The sequence below is a fragment of the Lytechinus pictus genome, chromosome 1, assembly GCF_037042905.1.
Source record: "Lytechinus pictus isolate F3 Inbred chromosome 1, Lp3.0, whole genome shotgun sequence".
Lineage (NCBI taxonomy): Eukaryota > Metazoa > Echinodermata > Echinoidea > Temnopleuroida > Toxopneustidae > Lytechinus > Lytechinus pictus.
The window spans coordinates 24630192-24649601 of record NC_087245.1 but is presented as its reverse complement, the minus strand read 5'-3'; the positions used below and the strand labels follow the sequence as shown (position 1 = coordinate 24649601).

The 19410-nt window shown below is 34.9% G+C and overlaps 1 long non-coding RNA gene across 2 annotated transcripts in view; it reads right to left on the bottom strand.

The window, feature by feature from the left end:
- Positions 1–3376: 3376 nt before the first annotated feature.
- Positions 3377–19410, bottom strand: part of LOC129273150 (uncharacterized) — a 28349-nt gene continuing 12315 nt past the window's right edge. For both annotated transcript variants that reach the window (XR_010293439.1, XR_008585814.2), the window contains 4 exons: positions 19324–19392; positions 18056–18219; positions 11470–11605; positions 3377–10253 (listed from right to left, as the gene is read on the bottom strand). This is a non-coding gene — a long non-coding RNA (uncharacterized LOC129273150). The remainder of the gene's footprint in view (positions 10254–11469; positions 11606–18055; positions 18220–19323; positions 19393–19410) is intronic.

Below are 19410 nucleotides of genomic sequence, written 5' to 3'. Positions count from 1 at the left end.
GCAAATCTACCAAAAAGTGCACCAAATGATTAGATGAATACAAAAATTCTTTCATTTCCCTTGATTTCTCAAAATGAATTATTGTGGACTTTTGTGGTCATTCTTAAATTCGTATACTCAATTAGTAATTTCCTTTCTTATCGGTTTCGTACATTACTATTGCTTAGGTCATGATTATACTGTGTAATCTGTTGAATTTTGCAGCATTTTTGAAACACTTGAAGGAATGGATAAGTAAGACCACAATATGAGTAGATTATATTAGATAAATAGATAGATAGATAGACAGATAGATAGATAGAGGACTATTTAAACATAGTTTTATGGAGTTTATTAAACTTGATTGCCTTCATAAAGTTTGTAGTAGAACACTAAAGAATCCCTCCATTTCAATGCCATTTCAGTAAAAAATGCAGCTTTTGTGGTTCTTCAACATTATAATAGACCTGTTATTGATATTTATTTCCTGTGAACTTTTAGAGCAACAACCTACGGTAATCATCATTTGATAAACTTTAGATCGTCAGAATTAGTTCGACCAAGCAATTATGCATAGAATTTGAAAAGTAAAACTGTATTGTAGGCTTTCATTTGCTGATATCTCTTGAAGCCTTGGCGTAGAATGATAAAATGGTATAGGGCTTTTTTCTGAACTTCACTGAAAAAAATCGAAGTATAAATATCTCTGCAAATGACATTTGGGTTAAATTTGCCCAAATTGATTGATTATTAAATGGTATTTTGTGTTATGGCCACCGCACACCTTAAGATTGGTCTACGACCCGATTTTGGTAAAATCCCACTTTGCTCGTTATCTGAAAATTATGAATGAATCTGTTCCAAGTGACTGCAAAATACTAACATCAAAATTTTGGATAATTGATAGAGCCTTATTTTGGCGTATAGGTCTAATTGGTTTCAAATCGTAGCCGATGTTTAGCTTGCTATGACATCATTACGATTAGATATTATATACGATTTTATTATAATAAGGATAATTATCATAGTCATCATTTTTACGATGATTTACTACTTTTTTCACAGTAAGACGTACCATGTCTATAAAATATTGGCATCAAACGTAACAACGTTTTATTGTAAAATCAGGTCGCAGACCAATCGTAAGGTGTGCGGTTACCTTAATCTCCGTTTGGTTATTTGTATTTATTCTCGTACTGGTTTCGTATAATACTTGCCCCCTCCCCCCTTCCTCACCCTCTGTCTTCTCTTGAAGTCTATTCCATAATTACCCAATTCCCATTGTCTCTACTTCCATCACTGTTTTTATATTAACGATTTGCATTCATTATTTCAACCATGCTTTCTTTGTAAATCTTTCCAACTTTCTTTCTCAACCCAATACAATCCATCCTCTCCCTTCTAACTCATCCTTAAACATCATTCTCTATACTTCAAATTTTGAATTCATACTTTCTTATTCTACCCCCCTCCCCCCAAAAAATCACCCTTTCCATTTTCACATCCGGGCCATCTTGAACATCTTTGCATTTCATTCCCAATTGTCATCGTGTTTTTTTGTTTTTTAAAGCCTTTTTTGTTTATTTCAATTTTCAGTAATCACTCATCTGTTCTCACCTTAGTCCTATATTACCTATCAATGTTGGTCTATATCTCTTGCTCAGTCACATCCAACTTAACCCTGACTATTTCACCTATTCATGTTGGTCTATATCTCTTGCTCAGTCACATCCAACTTAACCCACGACTCTGTCATTGGTCACTTTCTCTATTAAAAACTTCATTTCATCATTCCTCTTTCTATCTCTCCCCCCATGCTCAATGGGGTGAATTTCATGAGACGTTTTGCCAGTGAATTTCATTTACCAATTTGCTCTGAGCCAATTACATGCAAGGATTCACATGAGCTTATAACAATAGTGAATGAAAATCACGGGCGGTCTGTTTCATGAAATGCTCACCATGTCAACCCAATTTTCACACAGCGGACAGAGAGTGAACTTCATGAAATAAATTATTACTTCAGCAAACAACAATTTAATGGTAAATAAAAACTGAACAAATTTTCAATTATCCTTGGATCCAAAACCCTTGTGATATACACTTAAAATGTGCACGAAACATTAACTTGATCCAAAGTTCATTCTCACTTTGAAATGACATTTTTTCTTCATGTATTTAATCTCTCAATGTATAACAAAAATATATAGCACATTTTGGTACACCCTTCAAACAAATTTAATCAAAAATCTATTTAATTACTTTCATTTTATGAAGTTCACTCTGGGTATATCCCTTATTTCTAAATAAAAATATACTCGAAATGTTGCAAAGTGGATTGGTATCTAGTTACACTCTATGAATTTTAATGATTTTTATTTTGGATTATGGAAAATTTTGTGGTTGATCAAGCATCCATTTGGATGTATAGTGAAAATACCCGTGTTCAATCTCTAAATAACGGGATAATATAGCAATTGCTGCTATGGTATGAGAAGACATCAATATTTGAAAATAGTAAGAGTTTACCATCAATTTCAATCAATTTTGCAACATTTTATCAAGTCCATGATCAGGAGGGGGGGGGGTGGAGGAACACTAGTGGAGGGTTGCACATCTACAAGGGTTACAATTTTTCGAATTTTTTATTTTATCAAATTCTTTTTCCCCAGATAGCGAAGTGATTTTTGTGGATGTGCAATGCTCAATTTAAGGGTGATTAAACCTGATCTACTGCAAGCCAAAATATGACATTTTCCTTGAAAGTACTGTATAAGTAAAAATCATGATTTTGCATTTAACTGATTTTTTCAAGTTGATTACCCACAAAATTAAAAAATCTGCATGTTTAAGTGCAAAAGAAAATTCAAAAATCCAAATTGGATGAAAATAAGATATCATTGACTTTCTATTGATAACTTGGCCTTTCTTTTTAAAAATTTGAACCGGATAATGCATCTATAAATTTTAATTTATTTTAATCCTTCAACATTTTTAGATTACCTACCAAAATTATTAGAATACCATTCCTGGAGGTTTCAGGAAAAATGTCAACTTTGGCTTGCAAAATGGATAAAAAGGGGCAGGGCAACTGGGGGGGGGGGGGTCACAGTTGATTAAAGAGAGGCAGGGAGGGGGTCACAGTGGATAAAAGGAGCAGGACTTGGGGAGGGGTCACAATGGATAAAAGGGGCAGGGTCGGGGTCATATAGATAAAGGGGGCAGGGGGATCCCAATGGATAAAAAGGGGAAGGTCATGGGGGTCACAATGGATAAAAGGGGGCAGGGAAGGGGTCACAATGGATAAAAAAGTTTCAGATGGGGGGCCATCACGATGGATAAACAAAGGGGAAGGGCGAGTCAGTGTACACAAATAAACATAAGTGAGAAGTAATAATTTTTCATTTTTAAAGGGGTTTATTATCAATTTTGTCAAAGAAAAATAATTACAAAAAAAAATGACCAGCAGCCAAGAAGATTCATTCAAGTAAAGAGGTTACCAGAGCAAATGACCTCTTGAGACAATGGGGTAAACCCCTAAACCTCACAAAATGGCCAACAGCCTAATGTGAGCTGAGGTCTTCTTGACAGAAATCACACAATGTGTAACAGCGCCACCAATAGTCCTCAGTGTGCAGAGCAAGGCACTGGACACTGCCATGCATGGCAAACAACATCTTTAATGTAGGTGCTTTATTTCCAAGTTCAATGCTACTTTGTGTAGCCAAATGTATGCAAGACAATGCATTGATTTTCTACCCCCCCCCCCCAGAATTGGTCTAGAACAAAACCCTCTTCTTCATTACCACCCCCTCCCCTCTACATATATACCAGTTAATCCACTGAGTGTGACCTTTCTCCATACCTCCCTGTACTGTCCATCTTAGGGAGCGTTTCATGAAGATTTCTGTCTGTGATTTTCACCGACTAAAAATCCTTGCATCTGATTGGCTGAGAGCTAATCAGTGAAAATCACTGATAAACCTCTCCATGAAACACTCCCCATATCTGCCTTCATTTCACATCATTCAACATTTACTAGCCATGACTGATATTTAAGTAGTCTTTTAAATTCTTAAAAAATAGAATTTATGAGTATTATTACAAATTACTTTTATATCTTTATTTATTTATGTATTTGTATCATTTCATTTATCTTAATAATTTATACATTAACATCTTTTTTCTTCATTTTCATATTTAATTTTAAAATTACTTTCTATTCTTTTTCATTTTTAAATTTCATTTTTTTAATTGATTAATTTGGTATTTATTATTAAATTTTATTCATTTATTATCAGTTATTTATCATAGTTATAATTTTATTTATTTATTAATCTTTTTTTTTGAGGGGGGGGGGGCTTTCTTATCAAATGTGCAAATGAAACAATTTTGCAAATAAATACACCCTTTCTGTACATGATGCAATTCTTTTATGAACTCAAATGTATATTGCATGTTGGTCAAATATTTAGAAAGAAACCAACATGGACACTTTTTTTTTTTTTGGGGGGGGGGACGGGACGTTTTTTATATATGCTTTTTTTGTTTTCCCATATGAATTCATTCACCACCATACAGGAATCAAATATTTGTGATTGCTACTTCTCCATCACTCCACCATGAACTCTGAGAGACAAGGCAAGGCAATGAAACGACAAGTGAATCTAGATCTATTTATCGAGCCCTCAACATAGGCTAATCCAGAGGAAGTGCACTTTATATCCCACAATAACTTATAATGCTCCATCAATCATTACAGTACAATGTATGAACCCTAGTAGTGAAGCGCAATGTCAAATTTTCACAGACAGCACCCAATTAAACTTCACAAACTCGTTCTAGACTGAAAGCAAAAAACATTTCTTAGCCAAAGGGTCTAGGGAAGCAATGTCAAATTTCAGATGGCATCCAATGAAATCTCCAGTTGGAAGAAATTAAACAGAAAAATAATCTCCTTTGAAGCCTCTTTCATCAATCACCATAATCAAGATTCTCAGGTCACCTCTTGGGTCATGAAGCAGCTCTTTTTTAAGCCAAGAAAAGAGCTAATGTGAATTTGAAAGACAATGGGATCAACCAAATCAGATATGCCAAGTTCCACCAAATGCCTTCTTGAACATTGTAACCTCTCTCCAGCCAAGTGAATAAATGCACTTCTCGTTCACACAGGATACGACTTCCCTAGGGAAAAACTGCCAGACGATTCAATGATTGAAAAAACATGAATTGGACGATCGGGTGGATCTTTGCAACACTCAAGGACCAGAAGGCGGATGAACAGCCCTACAGCACGGTCAGCACCTCATGTCAAGCCCAAGAACGTGGCTGAGAACCTTCAACCTCGCCCGATACTGATAAGATGAACAATAAAGAAGCAGGAACCAGCTCTATGATGGTCTGCAAATATGACCTATACATCATTATAAAGACACTGAAAGACTTGCAAGTTCCCAGGAAAGATTTTACAATGCAGATGGTGCAAGATATCCAGGGATATGTCACTGATGAACACAGATTGTGATGTTTAGAACAAAGGACACAGAATCGGCAGTTTAGAAAATGGAAAACTTAGGTCTCTATCCACATGCGACCACAAAGAAGCCAACACTCTCATTGGATATCAGAAAAAGACAATCCCAGATGGTGATAAGTTTAGATGACGAGGGCTATGCATATCAGAGTGCCATGATGTCTAGCAAACGAAACAATTAATATCCTCATCAGACCATAAGCATGGCATCATACTTTGGTAAAACAATCAAAGGCACAGCACCTAATAAACAAACCTGCCAACCTCTGGGAATGAATAATTATATTCTTTGATCCCCAAACTGTATTTTCGTTCACCCCCCCCAAAAAAAAAAAGGGGGGGGGGGAAATGTATTCTATGCCAAAATGTGCACTGCTCTTGTAAACTGAAAACATTAGAATTAATAATGCTATCTCACTGTGGATTTAACAAAATGGTTCAAGTTTACTGATTGGAAAAAGAAAAAAAAAAAAAACTGTTAGATGAAAGTTACCTGAAATTAAGTTTATCCCATGAACCATACTTGTATAAGTTTTATGAAATAGAGATATACACAGAGGTAATTTTCTCAATGACATGATTTTTTTTTCATTCATTTTATGAAGAAAAACAAAATGCCATATTTTGTTTGGAAAAAATATACTAATTTTGGCAAAAATTTACTGGTTGGCAGCTTTGCATAAGATATCAGCATTTGATTTCACACAAAAGATAATGTGCAAGTTTTGAAGAGCTCTGGATACCACAAGTAAACTGAAAAGGACACCATTCATCTTGGTCAGACAACACCTGAGCTATCCTGACATAACAAGATTTCCAAACACCAAATAAAAATATGTATGTAACTGAACCAAATTTCCGAGAGCCAGCAGTGCTGTGTTCAAAGATAGGTCAACAGTTCCTCTCTTCTCTTCTTGTGCAGACCAAATGGATACCTGGGTCAATTCTGAGTACAAACTGGTTCTTGAACGATCTTAATCAATGCCACAAGGCCCCAAAGCTGTCTTTGCTAAACAGCTCCATTGATGAAATTTAGCAATCATGCAAGTCTTAATACAAATCTCACCAAGGGTCAAATAGAAACACTACAATGGCAAGGCTCTTGTAATATGGATCAAGAAGTAAATGACAACTGATGGCAGGAAAGAAATCAAAATTTGACATTGCACTTCTAAAACTGGATTTCAGACTAACATGTACATGTATTGCTTTAATTGAGGAGCATTTTTTTTTACACATTGTGGAAAAACCATTGAAGCACACAATCCTCATAAAAATGGGTTAAAACTTGATAACCAAAATTGAGTAAATACATTTTTTTTTCCATTTGATTTTTTTTGCGGACTAACCGATATCGAGAAGCCACCCTCATCACTATGTCATTCCAATGCAGGCCACTAAATCTCTACACATTGCTTTGATTTCATGATGGATACACACTCAGCAAACGTCACAAACATGAATTTTATGGTGAATGGGGAATAGATCAAGATAAAGTTTTGAATACTAGTAGTATCTCTGATAGGTTTGTCTAAAACATTGACATGTACAGAACACAGGAATAAATATATTGCAAAATAATTGACAATACTTAATTAAATAATTAATTTAAAAAAATAACGAGATCAAGTATGTAAATAATTGAAAATTGAAAAAAAAATTGTTTTTGTCCCCTCAGCACATTATCATATCAGTCATGGCGAATATCATGTTGCAAGAATGTGAAAGATGAATTAAGAGGTAGCGCAGATAAATACATATAGTACAGGGAGGTAAAATACAGATGGCAATCAATGGATCAACAAAAGCCCCTACAAATTTATCAAATTTTCCATCAGGAATGTATTATTTTGACTGATTTTCAAAATACAAAGAATATCATTCCAGGGATTACACAGAATGTAATTAAATCAAAAAGTGCAAAACGTGGATAAAAAGCCCAATGTTGGTAAAATTGCTGCCCAATATCTCCAAAACTAATCAGAAATGCCCTCAGTAATGATTGCTGGAAAACCAATTGCATTGTCTCACATACTCTCGGCTACACAAAATATCATTGAAATCATTAATAAAGCACTTACATTCTAGAGGTTGTATACCACGCACACCAGTGTCAAGTGCCCTCCTCTGCACACTGAAAAATAGAACTCTTGGTAGTGATGTCACATATTGTGTGATTTTGGCAGGAAGATCCCAGCTCAAACCAGACAGCAGGCCATGTTTGTGAGGTCTAGGGCCTACCCCAGCAATCAATGAGGTCAAATGCTCTGGTCCTCCAACTTGAATGAATCTTCTCGGCTGCTGGTCTTACATCAGTTTTTTCATAAAGAAATGCAAAAATACAAAGTAAGTATAAAGTACTGAAAATTTTACACATGTACATGTATAGGGCAGGTCCAAGCTATTTGACATGACATTAGGGACAGTAATTTTCGGTTTTATAAATGGTCTTTCCGGTTTATGAAAATTTGATCTAAAATGGATTATCCATTTTGTCATTAAAATGTACACAGCAAAAACAAATTCCGTTTGTCAAAGGTAAATTCATTGATTTTTTACAGACATGAAAATTAAAGAACACAGATTTACCATTTTGATTTGCTAATGAATGAAATATCACTGTCCCTAGAACATTTGACTTGAAGATACAACTCAATGAGGTGTTTCACAAAGATTTTAAGTGATTAAAATTTCTCTCTTTTTTTGCACTTGTATGTGGAAATTGGAAAATAACACATTGTTTGGATCAGAATCTGAGGATACGCACTACTGCATACATGTACTTAGAAAAAAGACTTCAAAGTCAAATTATCATGTGCGTATTAATAATTAAGCATGACTTTTAGTCAGTTTTAACTATTTGTGGAACACTGTGAAAAACTTTACATTAATTTCAAAATGATCTAATATTTATAAAATCACTTTTCAAACAATAATACAGTAGAGGTTTTTTTTTTCTTAATCAAAAAGACCCTACGTGACTGGAACAATAAAAGTATAGGTAGTGGGCAATGCTAAATTTGATAGAAACTGATGGGATTTTTGACTGCACAAAATTGATTGCCAAATATAGAATATATTACACAACCAACTTCTATTAATTTGAAGTAATAGCCTCTGTGGCCATTGCGACCTGACCTTGTGACCCTAAAATCCTCGGAACTACAGCATCAGGTCTGCTGCTTTAATGGTTTGAAAATTTGCTCTTTGTTCACGAAAAGTCTACCTTTTGTTTAATTAATGTTAAATATGATTTTCTGCCCATAACGTACAGTGTCCCGCAAGGAAGTACTCGGACCATTTTAATGATTCCTCTGAAATATCAAATTCAAATTGCTTATGCAGATGATACTAAAATATTTTGTCACATAAAAATGAACAGTCTAATCAATTTAATAAGCTAATGAGCTGCGCTTGTGGCTGATAGGTACGGTATAAACAAAAAATATTCAAGATTAACAATGTCAAACACATGATATCTGTACATTTGAAATACCCTTTTCTCTAATTGGCAATTGAAATAGGTAATACTGAAAATAAAAACATTAATATTACAAACTTTTTTCCTCTGATGATCTTGGCAGTCAAGTGTTCCAATCAACCATATTGTATAGTTATTTAAAAAAAGGAATGATTCCATTGATTATGTAATTTATGTTGCTACAAAATCTTTTTGTGATTTAGATTTATTGCGCTAAGACAACCCCAACCCCCACCCCCTCCCGACTAGTTCTACGACAAGTAGATCCAGGGTAAAAAACCAGAGATAAAACTCAATAAGGAAAAACTCTGGAAAACCTTTGGGTCCACTTTTGCAGAATAGTCAGCCCAACCCCAACCCAACCCCCCTTCCCCTCCATTGAGTAGTACGACAAGTAGATCTAGAGGGGGAAAGAAGAAGAAAGAAAAAAAAACGGATAAAACTCAATCAGGAATAACTCTGGAAAACCTTAGAGTTCACATTTAAATATTAAGTAAAATACAAACACAAATACAAACTAAAAAAATACAAAAGTTATATAGTTAACTATTAACTACACAAATATCTCCTAAAACTATTTTAAAATTATAATAGCTTGGACCTGCTCCTCAGAGCTACACAATATTCATCAAATTTAAATGGGTTCTATCTTAAGTAATGAATGCATTTGCAAGTCACATATTTCATACTAAAAATGTCTCGATAATTTACATCAAATTTCAACTAATATCTTACTAAGGTTTAACCATTTTCCATCATCTACACTCTTTAACGGATAAATCTTTAAAAGCCCAGTTGAAATAGGGCTAACATCAGACATAGAGTGTAGATAATGAATGGTGTCAAGAGAATATCCCTGTAAACTATCTCTATCATGAATGCTACAATATTAACACAAGATGGAGGGTGTATATGAAGATTTCGGTGTCAAATCCATTCTTATGTTGAGCATACTTCAGCAAAGACCTTCACACCAGACATTCCGTGTAGATGAAAACTCGAGGATTGGGGTCATGTTCTCATCTCTGGTAGACCAGGGGAGCGTTTCATGAAAGGATTTTATCTGACAAGTCCTGTTTTATCCGACAATTACCATAGCAACAGTACCTCTCAGCCAATCAGAATTGGGGAAAGTTGTCAAATCTGAAAACTTGTCGAACATAAATGTTGATGAAACGCTCCCCAGCTCTCTAATCTATTCGTAGAAGATGGTTAGCACCAGATAGGGGGTGGATCCATGTTGTACACTGAGTGACATGACTGCAAATGTAAAGTGAAAGAACAAAATATAATTCTTACAACATACTTTGACATATGTCCATAGGAAATAAATCAAAGTATGCATTGGGACAAATGCACTACCGATAGATGCTTTTCCTTTCCTTTTTTTTTTTACAGTTTGATGTATTTAGTCTTTTACATAATTGCTGCCTTGATATATGTCAGAAAACTATTCCGACATGTCATTTATTCTTCTTTCACATCAGATTGGACGTACATATGGTTTCCGTTATCCATATGAGGATTGTGCAGTAGTCATGTGATCTGGCTATGTTCCACATATGACCTTTCTTCTTCTCTACTGAACACAAAGAAATTTGTGGATCTTTGTCTTTGTGCTACAAATCTGTGATGTCAATGTTAAATGTAACAAATATGGATATCAACAAATTCTCTGGGTATGCTGTGTGGTATCACATTGCAGGATAACACAACAAAATTGCACCAAAACACAGTAACAACATAGGGACCTGTTGACGGTGTGGTAAAGAAAATCTGAATTGTTATAGACAATACACTTCAAGCTATAAACTGGAAATGAAAATGTTTGAAATGTGTACTCCTCAAAAAAGATTTATTTCCTTTGTAAATCCTAAAATGGGGCCTCAGCTTTATCATAGCATAAAAATCATTTAATGGTAAAAATATTTACATACTTATTTGAGAAAAATAGAAGAAATGTTGCCCAGAGTTTTTATTAATGCAGGATAATCAAGTCTACTGGCTGGGTAAATTGCCAATTCGTCTTACTGCCAACTTGTCCACACACCACATGGTCTACTTTCAATTAGTCTAATGCCATTCCACCCATCAACAATTTGTCTAACAACCATTTGGTCCAATCGTCACTTCGTCTAATCACCATTTTGTCTATGACCATTTCATCTCATAACCAGTTGGTCTAATATCCTTTTCATTTTCATTCATTTTGCACAATTTAACACTTGGTCCAATCAAACCAAATGGTATATGGACTAAATGGCTATTGGACCAACTGGTTATTACACGGAATGGCATTAGACTAAATGAAAGTAGACCATGTGGTGAGTGGACGAACTGATGGTAGACCAAATGATAGTAGACAAGTTGGCAATTGGACGAATCGGCATTAGACAAATTGAAATAAACCACTGGCTGTATAGCAGAAAGCACAAATTGTCAACCAGATCAAATAAGATACATGCTTTTGACTTACATTCAATCAGTGCTTTCACAGCCTTCAGTTTCCTTTGCCTCTGTTGAAAAGTCATTAGGTCCTTTACGTTTGGCAAGATGACAAGGATCAGAATCCGTTCGTCTCTCTTCTAGCATTCACTCCCTTGTTATAATGGCTGCAGCAAAAATGACACAAAAACAAAGAGTATTTAGGTATAATGATCAATGATGACACACCAAGAGATAAATCAAATGCCTTCACAATATTAAGCCACTAATAAACCATAACAGCAAGAATGTTTAAAGGGATGGTCTATACTGAAAATATTTATATCTAAACAAATAACAAAGTTATTGAATTTCAAAGTTTATCAATATTTTGTGAAAACATTTATATGCACATCGTCATGATGATGTCACATCTCCACTTTCCCTCTTCTTATATTATGTTATCATCTGAAATCATCAATTTTTCATTTTTTCATACATGTGTAAATGATGTGTCTCCACTATGATGAAATAAGTTACGGCAATAAATAACTAATGCACTTTAGTAGAAAATTTTTATATAAACCTAATTTCATATAATAAAATACAAAAGAACAGGTGGGGATATGACATCATCAGCCCACCTAATGAATATTCATAAAGACGTGCCTAGAACTGTTTCACCGGAATAATGCAAATCTTTAAAATTCAATAACTTTGTTATGTGGTATCCGATTTTGATCAAATTTTCAGCATTTAGCTTTGTGAATTTTACTCTATTTATTGAGATATCAATATCCAGGATCTCTAGCTTGGACATTCCCTTTAAGAAAATCCTGCCATGAGAATTGAACTTGTGTAACTGATACATAATTGACTGAGAAACCTTCATGTATACATAACCATATATATGTTATTTTCAATGCATGCAAACATTCTGAGTATTTGTCCAAATATGCAGCACTTTTCATACTGTATGCCACATGGTAACCCAATTAATACTGGGGTATTTTGTAAACTGAAAAGGGGGAGAGGTAGAACCAAGATTCCCCTTACCCACAGGATGTCAGGGGTGCATCTAGTCATTTAGTGTACATTTGGGTGGATATTTTTCTTGTAGCGCATAAAAACTGAAACACCATCCGAAATAACGCATTCTTTCAAAGAAAAGATTATGGCAAGGATTTTGATGTGCTGTCAGGCAAACATAAGCACATATGTATTAGATAGCAATGTACATACATGTACATGTAAGAGAAAAACACACATCCTAATAGTATTTTGACCCAGGGGGAGGGGATCCGCCCCATACTTGAGATCTCAAGCGATGCAAAAATTTGCAAAGTGGTCGAGTATGATGTAGTCTACAATGATGTATGGTAAATTTCTCATGCTAATTTATGCATATGATGATAAATCTACTCTAGTTGATCAACAAATATGCCCCCCCAACTGCTTACTTTCTATTCAAAGAGTCTTTGTAAGATTCTGATCAAATGTAGTTAAAAACAATTGACATCACATTTTTTTTATTTATCTTCATATTTTTTTTTAATTGATGTATTTCTGACACTTAACACAATGAGATCAATTGCATAATACTCAGTAAAAGTAAGGATACATTTACCATTTTGGCAACATACAGAACTTGCTGTGGATTTTGACATGAAATCACATTTTTGAGCAATTCCCATAATGTTACATGTCTTTGGAACTTCGCAGACGGGTTCCGCAAATTTGATCTCAAAGGTTGCACAAGACTTGCAAGTAAAAAGTCAGTGAGTGGTGCGGTTTTAAATTAATATTGTGCAGCGGATTTATTGCAAAAGATGCCGGGCCTTTTAAGGTTAAACATTTGGAAAGATTCAAACAAACTTTCCACTACAATTTCATAGTGCCGACCCTTTTTACAGAATGGGTCTACTTTTTGTTGTCCTGCAATCTGATTGGTCATGCAGATGACTTTTTTTACTGGATGCATGAATGATATCCACTTTAGTGCACTATAGCTATCTTTTATGAAACGGTATCTTTTCTAAATAAGAAATATATGTATGCCGTCCACCACAGAGGGACCATGCTCAAACTTCTGACAGATGCAGTTAGCAAAGATTTGGATTTTCCACACTGGAACACTTTGCCAGACTAAAACAAAAGGAAGATACTATCATAACTGTTGGAGAGAACACAGCGGATTTGGACTTGCTGTCGTCTGCTATCTATGCATCACTGCGTAAGGGTGATGGAAAGTCCTACACAACAAAGTCAATGCAGTACATTAGGTACAGGTTCCAGCATCACTATTTGGAAAATCGTAACATAGACATTTGCAAGAACACACTTTCAAGGCATTTTTGATCAAACTAACGCCGGAAGGATTAAGAAGTACTAAGCATAAAGATACCATTTCTCATGCTGATATTGAGACAAAGTCAGACCTCGGCCGAGTTGGATTTTAACAATCCTGCAGAATAAGATGTTTTAGGACTTGTTAACCTATTTCTGCAACAGCAGAAGAGAAAATGTGCACCTGCTCTAAAGATTTTATGGTTTGTGTCGATGATTATCATGGGTCAACGCATGTTCAAAAGCGTAAACACAGAGATGAGAAAGCTATCGGAAGTTTGATGTATAAAACTCCAAATACTGAAAGATGTCTAACTAAACCCTGTATATCAATGGTTTTCGCAGAAGCCTAAACTGTAATGGCCAATGAATGATAGTGAACCCAATCAGCTTCAACACCTTGACATCTTCACAAGTAAGAAATGTAGTCAAGTATACACAAACAAGTGGTCCACAAACAATGATTTGTGACAAATCATTGTTTGTGGACCACTTGTGTCACTAAACTGGATCAGTCTAGGTTCCATCCAGGGACACAATGTCTGTGAGAAAAGAAAGCTCCATCAAAATCTACACAGAGACAAATGCAGGGAGAAAGAAGGAAATGAGCCGTAAGATTGGACAACATCAGCTGGATGTTACTGATGATCACCAGTCAAGCTCCTATAAAGATGCTCCTGCAGCTGTGCCAATATCGATTCCAGCCGTAAAGCTGCAACATGTCAGCTGTGAAGAACAGACAATCATTAACAATATTCTTGTGAGGGAATAGCCACAAGATCAGCCAGCAACATCATCTGCTTTATTACCACTAGCAGCTTTCCCACCGACATGGTCTCCTCTGTCTTGCGGTGATAATCACCTCCGAAATACTTGATAGAGCCCTGGAAATTACACCATAAAACCCCCCAGAAAATTCCCCATTTACTACAGTATTAAGATCTATTTCAGCAGAAGGTTGTGAAATGTAGCCCCTGAAATTTTTTTTGCCTGCTATAATACAAATAATACAGATGTAAGTGTGTTGTGGTGATGCAGTGCACTTGAGGGTGATTCCATACGTGTCGTACGGGACATTTAGAGAACATTTGACAGTTTTTTGACAAGAAAAACAAAAAATATTCCAGTAACTAAAGGTGATCATCAAGTACTACCAGAGTGTTAGAAAAACCAAGACTTAAAATGACTTGAATTCCCATCCTGGATAATACAGATTTAAAATAGTAATGTGTCGTACGGACGCAGAAAAGTGGCTTTTTTCGAAACCTCAAGTTTGTACTCTAAAGTCTGTGAGTTGGACAGATAATTTTCATAGAAACTGAACTCAAATTGATATTCAATTACCCAAGAACAAACACATCTATGAAAGAAAGCAAAATAAACATTCATGAATAAATAAAGCAAATTACAATTTTCGAGAACATTGTGGCGTACGGGACACTAAAAATGTGTCGTACGGGACATCTCTAAATTGAAGCCAAACTTTCTTACTTTATGTCTCTTTGACTTCTTCAATCAGTTTATTTGGCTGATGATAATGATAGTCCTATCAAACTAAAGACATTCATTATGTTAGAAACCGCAATTGGCTGAATATTTCTGTCAATATATCATAAACAAAATAATGTGTCGTACGGGAAACTTGTGTGTCGTACAGGACACTTCTGTGTCGTACGGGACACTTGTGTGTCATACGGGACACTTGTGTGTTGTACAGGCACTTGCGTGTTGTACTGGGCAGTCTGAATAAAACAATGAACTTTTCTCAATTAGAAGGGGAGCATTGCCCCTAAATTCTTCCTTTTTAATGAAAAGTCTTTTAATAAGTAGTCATTCAGGACAATATAATTAAGTAACCTCAATGTATACAATCGGGAGCAATATGTTATCATTTTTTTTTTCATGATGGGAAATGTACAAGGGTTCGCAGCATTTTTTCCAAGCTGAAGAACTTGAGGTTTTGTGTGAAGTTATATTTTAGTGAATTAATTGATGATTTCCAATACACTATTTAAACAATGAATGAATGAAACTGTTTGTGTAAATTATGGGGCTAAAATGTTATAATTTTTATGATATATGTCACAACTGTCACTTATAATTCCACAAAATATTTTTTTCTAAAGAAATGCGGTTCTACTTTTTCAAACCTTTCTGCATTTCATGAAACCATATGGTTTGTCTTATTTTCCAGATTTTTTTACAACTTGAAAAAAGTAAGGAGTTTCAATATACTGTATATAAAAAAATTAGTGATCATCAAGGGAAGTCCAAATAGTTGATTGATATGTAATTTTTTTACATCTTATAATAATTCCATGCAAGATGAAGTCATCTTCCAGGCTAGGGTGAATCAATTATAAATGTTTTCTTTTCATGCTCAGTGACAAAGAAATTAACCTGCTCTGACCAGTGAAAATCACCAGTTTAGCTGAAGGGATTCACAATAGAATACACCTACATGACATCAATTAAAATGGTTAGAATCACCTATTTCATGTTCTATGGAGATAAAAAAAAGTATTTTTTTTCAGTTCACTTTATGTCAAATCAATTACTTGAATTAAAATAGGCCTACTATTTACAGTTTCTGAATCAAAATCCTGCAATTAAATGCATTATATATTGTGTGTCGTACGGGACAACTTTTAATAGGACAATTATTGAAAAATGAAGGGCTGTGATTAGATCCTTATGGGATAAATCGATCACCCATGGGTCAAAGAAAGAGAAACTGATATTGTGAAATTGCATCATCAAAAATAAAATTGTAGGACAAACTTTTGCATCTTTATGTGTCGTACGGGACATTGCCAAAAATAGGTTCGGAAAAATCAGGGCTGCCCCTATTATGGATCATGAAAATGTTGTAGATATCATTTGGAACCATCAATGATACATTATTCCATTGACCTGCAATATTTTCAATCTTCTCGTGCTTTGCCAATAATTGTTTTAGACAGTGTTTGTACTTGACTATTTAAATAGCAAAATTATTGAAAATTGAAAATTCCATTATTCTTCCCCAAAAAAACTATATCTGATTTCACTTTTGGTTAAAACTCATAATTTTCATAAAATTTAGGTATCATAGTAAAATATTACACTACTTATGACTTATTGAAAGCATGTTGAAATTTATGATATTTTTGAAGTTCTAGTGTGGAATCGCCCTTGAGGTTATTTACAATAAGTCACAAGCACAAGGTGCTTGTGCTGTATGCTTTGTATAACATTGTGAATCTGATGTCAAGAAAACCCTTCAAAATACACACCTACATATTGACTATCTGTGTTATATCCTGAGGTGTACTGCACTTAGCAGCTTATGAAGGATCACCTACATTCGAAAGTCAAAAAGGGAGAATTCTGTCACCAATCTCCATTAAAATGCCGACTAGCTCTCAAGAGGATTCACACGGAGGTCTAGCTACTCCAGTGCGCAAGCCAACCCCGTCAAACAAGGAGAAGAACACTGGTCAGAAACCAGCGGCAAGTGGTGTCACACCTCATTCCGACAATAGGAGACCCAACATAGCAACTGGGGCTTCGCCACGCACAGCTGCCTCCACACAAAGGACCGACCCTCAACTAGCGGCTATAGTAAAAGCAGCGGTACAGAAATCTAACGCCAAATCATACAGAGAAATCAACAAGAAGCTTGACCTAGTACTACGTGAGATATCAACATTTAAGGCTGATCTGGCAGCCACCAAGCAACTTGTTGCTGATCTTGAAGCATGTGTCATCGGCAACTCGGCATGAGTAAGTACCATGGAATTTGTCATCTTACCAAATGTTGCTGCTGATTGCAAGAAATTAGTGAATGATTTAGAGGAAAAGTTAATCTTGCAGGAAAGATGAATTTGCTACTTTATGGTATTGATCAGGAAGAAGATGAAAATGTTTTGGTCAAGATGACGTCTGCCTTCGCTGAGCTCCTCAACGTACCTCGTGAAGAAGCCGAGAAGATACCGATAGCCCATGCCTATCGACTTCCCTCAGCTTGATTATATTGTTTGTATATCATAATTTGAATCTAGCATGCAAACTTATTAGTAAGCCCATCAAAATCCTTGCAATAGATTTTACTTTGAAAGTACACTTATTTCAGATGGCATCTCATTCTTTGCGCAGTACCAGAAAAATAGTTCCCTCATCATTGGCTCGACCTTGAACCCGTTTTATAATCTCTGATATTGCACAGACAAATCATGCGTAGTGAAATAAGCATTTTCAAAATGCGCTGCTATTTAAAACATTACCATAATCATAAACACTGCTCAACTTACCGCTGGTGGCATATTTCTGGACACCTTCTTGACCTTTGACCTGAGTATGCTGAGTTAATCCTCTATCATGATGACTTCCTTATAATCTTGCTCCATCTTGTTGGGCCACTTCTGCCAGATGAACCTTGTAGGGTTTTGCTCTCATGAATAACATTGTACACTCACTGCAGAGAAATAGGTACATTTAATAAAAAATTCAGTTCTCAGTTATCAATTTGATAAATAGAATTGACTCAGAGTGATTGTCAAATTATGCTGAAAATGCATATAAGATCAGGTGTTTGATCTAAACTCTATTTGAGCTGGGTTATTTTGACCCATCTCAAACACGGGGAGGGGGGGGGGGATCTTGGTCTTCGATTATACAAAAATTTGCACACTGGTAGACTGCGATGTAATCTCCAAGGCTGTTTGGATAATTTTTATGAAATAATAATATAGTTTTTAATATGAATTATGCAATTTTATGTTTAAATTTAAAAAAATGCTCTCATTAACTAAAAAATACAGCCCCAAAGCTTTATTTTTTCTGACGCATTTCACTGTTTTCAAAATTTCATTTCTGTTTGTTTGTTTTTCAACTTTTAGTAATTTATTGTTCTTTCTTAAAAGGAAATTTTCAGCGACACTATTTCAGTCATGAATAACATAATATTGATTGCTTTTAGTCAGTAAAAGTAAACTGATGATACATTTAGCAAACATTTAGAAACTTGTACAGCGTTTTTATATCATTTGTGATAACCATCTCATATAAATTTCATTGAATGCGAGCTTGAATATCCTATTAAAAGATAATGAATGATATATCATTATTCTTATCATTTTTATCTGAAATGACCCTTGACCTAGAACCAGTTACCTGAAATTATAATCATCTAAATTCTGATAACTATTAACCATTATATCCATGTTTCCATAATACTCAAACTAAAAATCACCTTTAAAATTCACAATTGGAAAGAATATCTCTGCCAGTCTCACCTGCATTTAAATCATAATGATTTCAAAAATCTTAACCTTGGTTAGTTATTGATAGCATACATGTACGTTCCATAACTTGGTTAAAGTTCATTGACCCTAAATGACTTTTGACCTTGATCATGTGACCTGCAATTCATGCAAGCTGATCAGTGATAGCTGATTACCCTTTTGTCCAAGGTTCATGAACACATAGTTGTACATTTATATTTCTATAAGGAGTAACCTTGGTTAATATTTTGATTTACATGTAGTTTATTCTCAAAAAGAATTCAAAGGAAAGTCACCTCTCATTTGCAACCATATTTAGTCTAACAATGTTGACATTTTCATCTGATCCCCTCCATGGAGACATCCTGTCCAAAAAACAATAC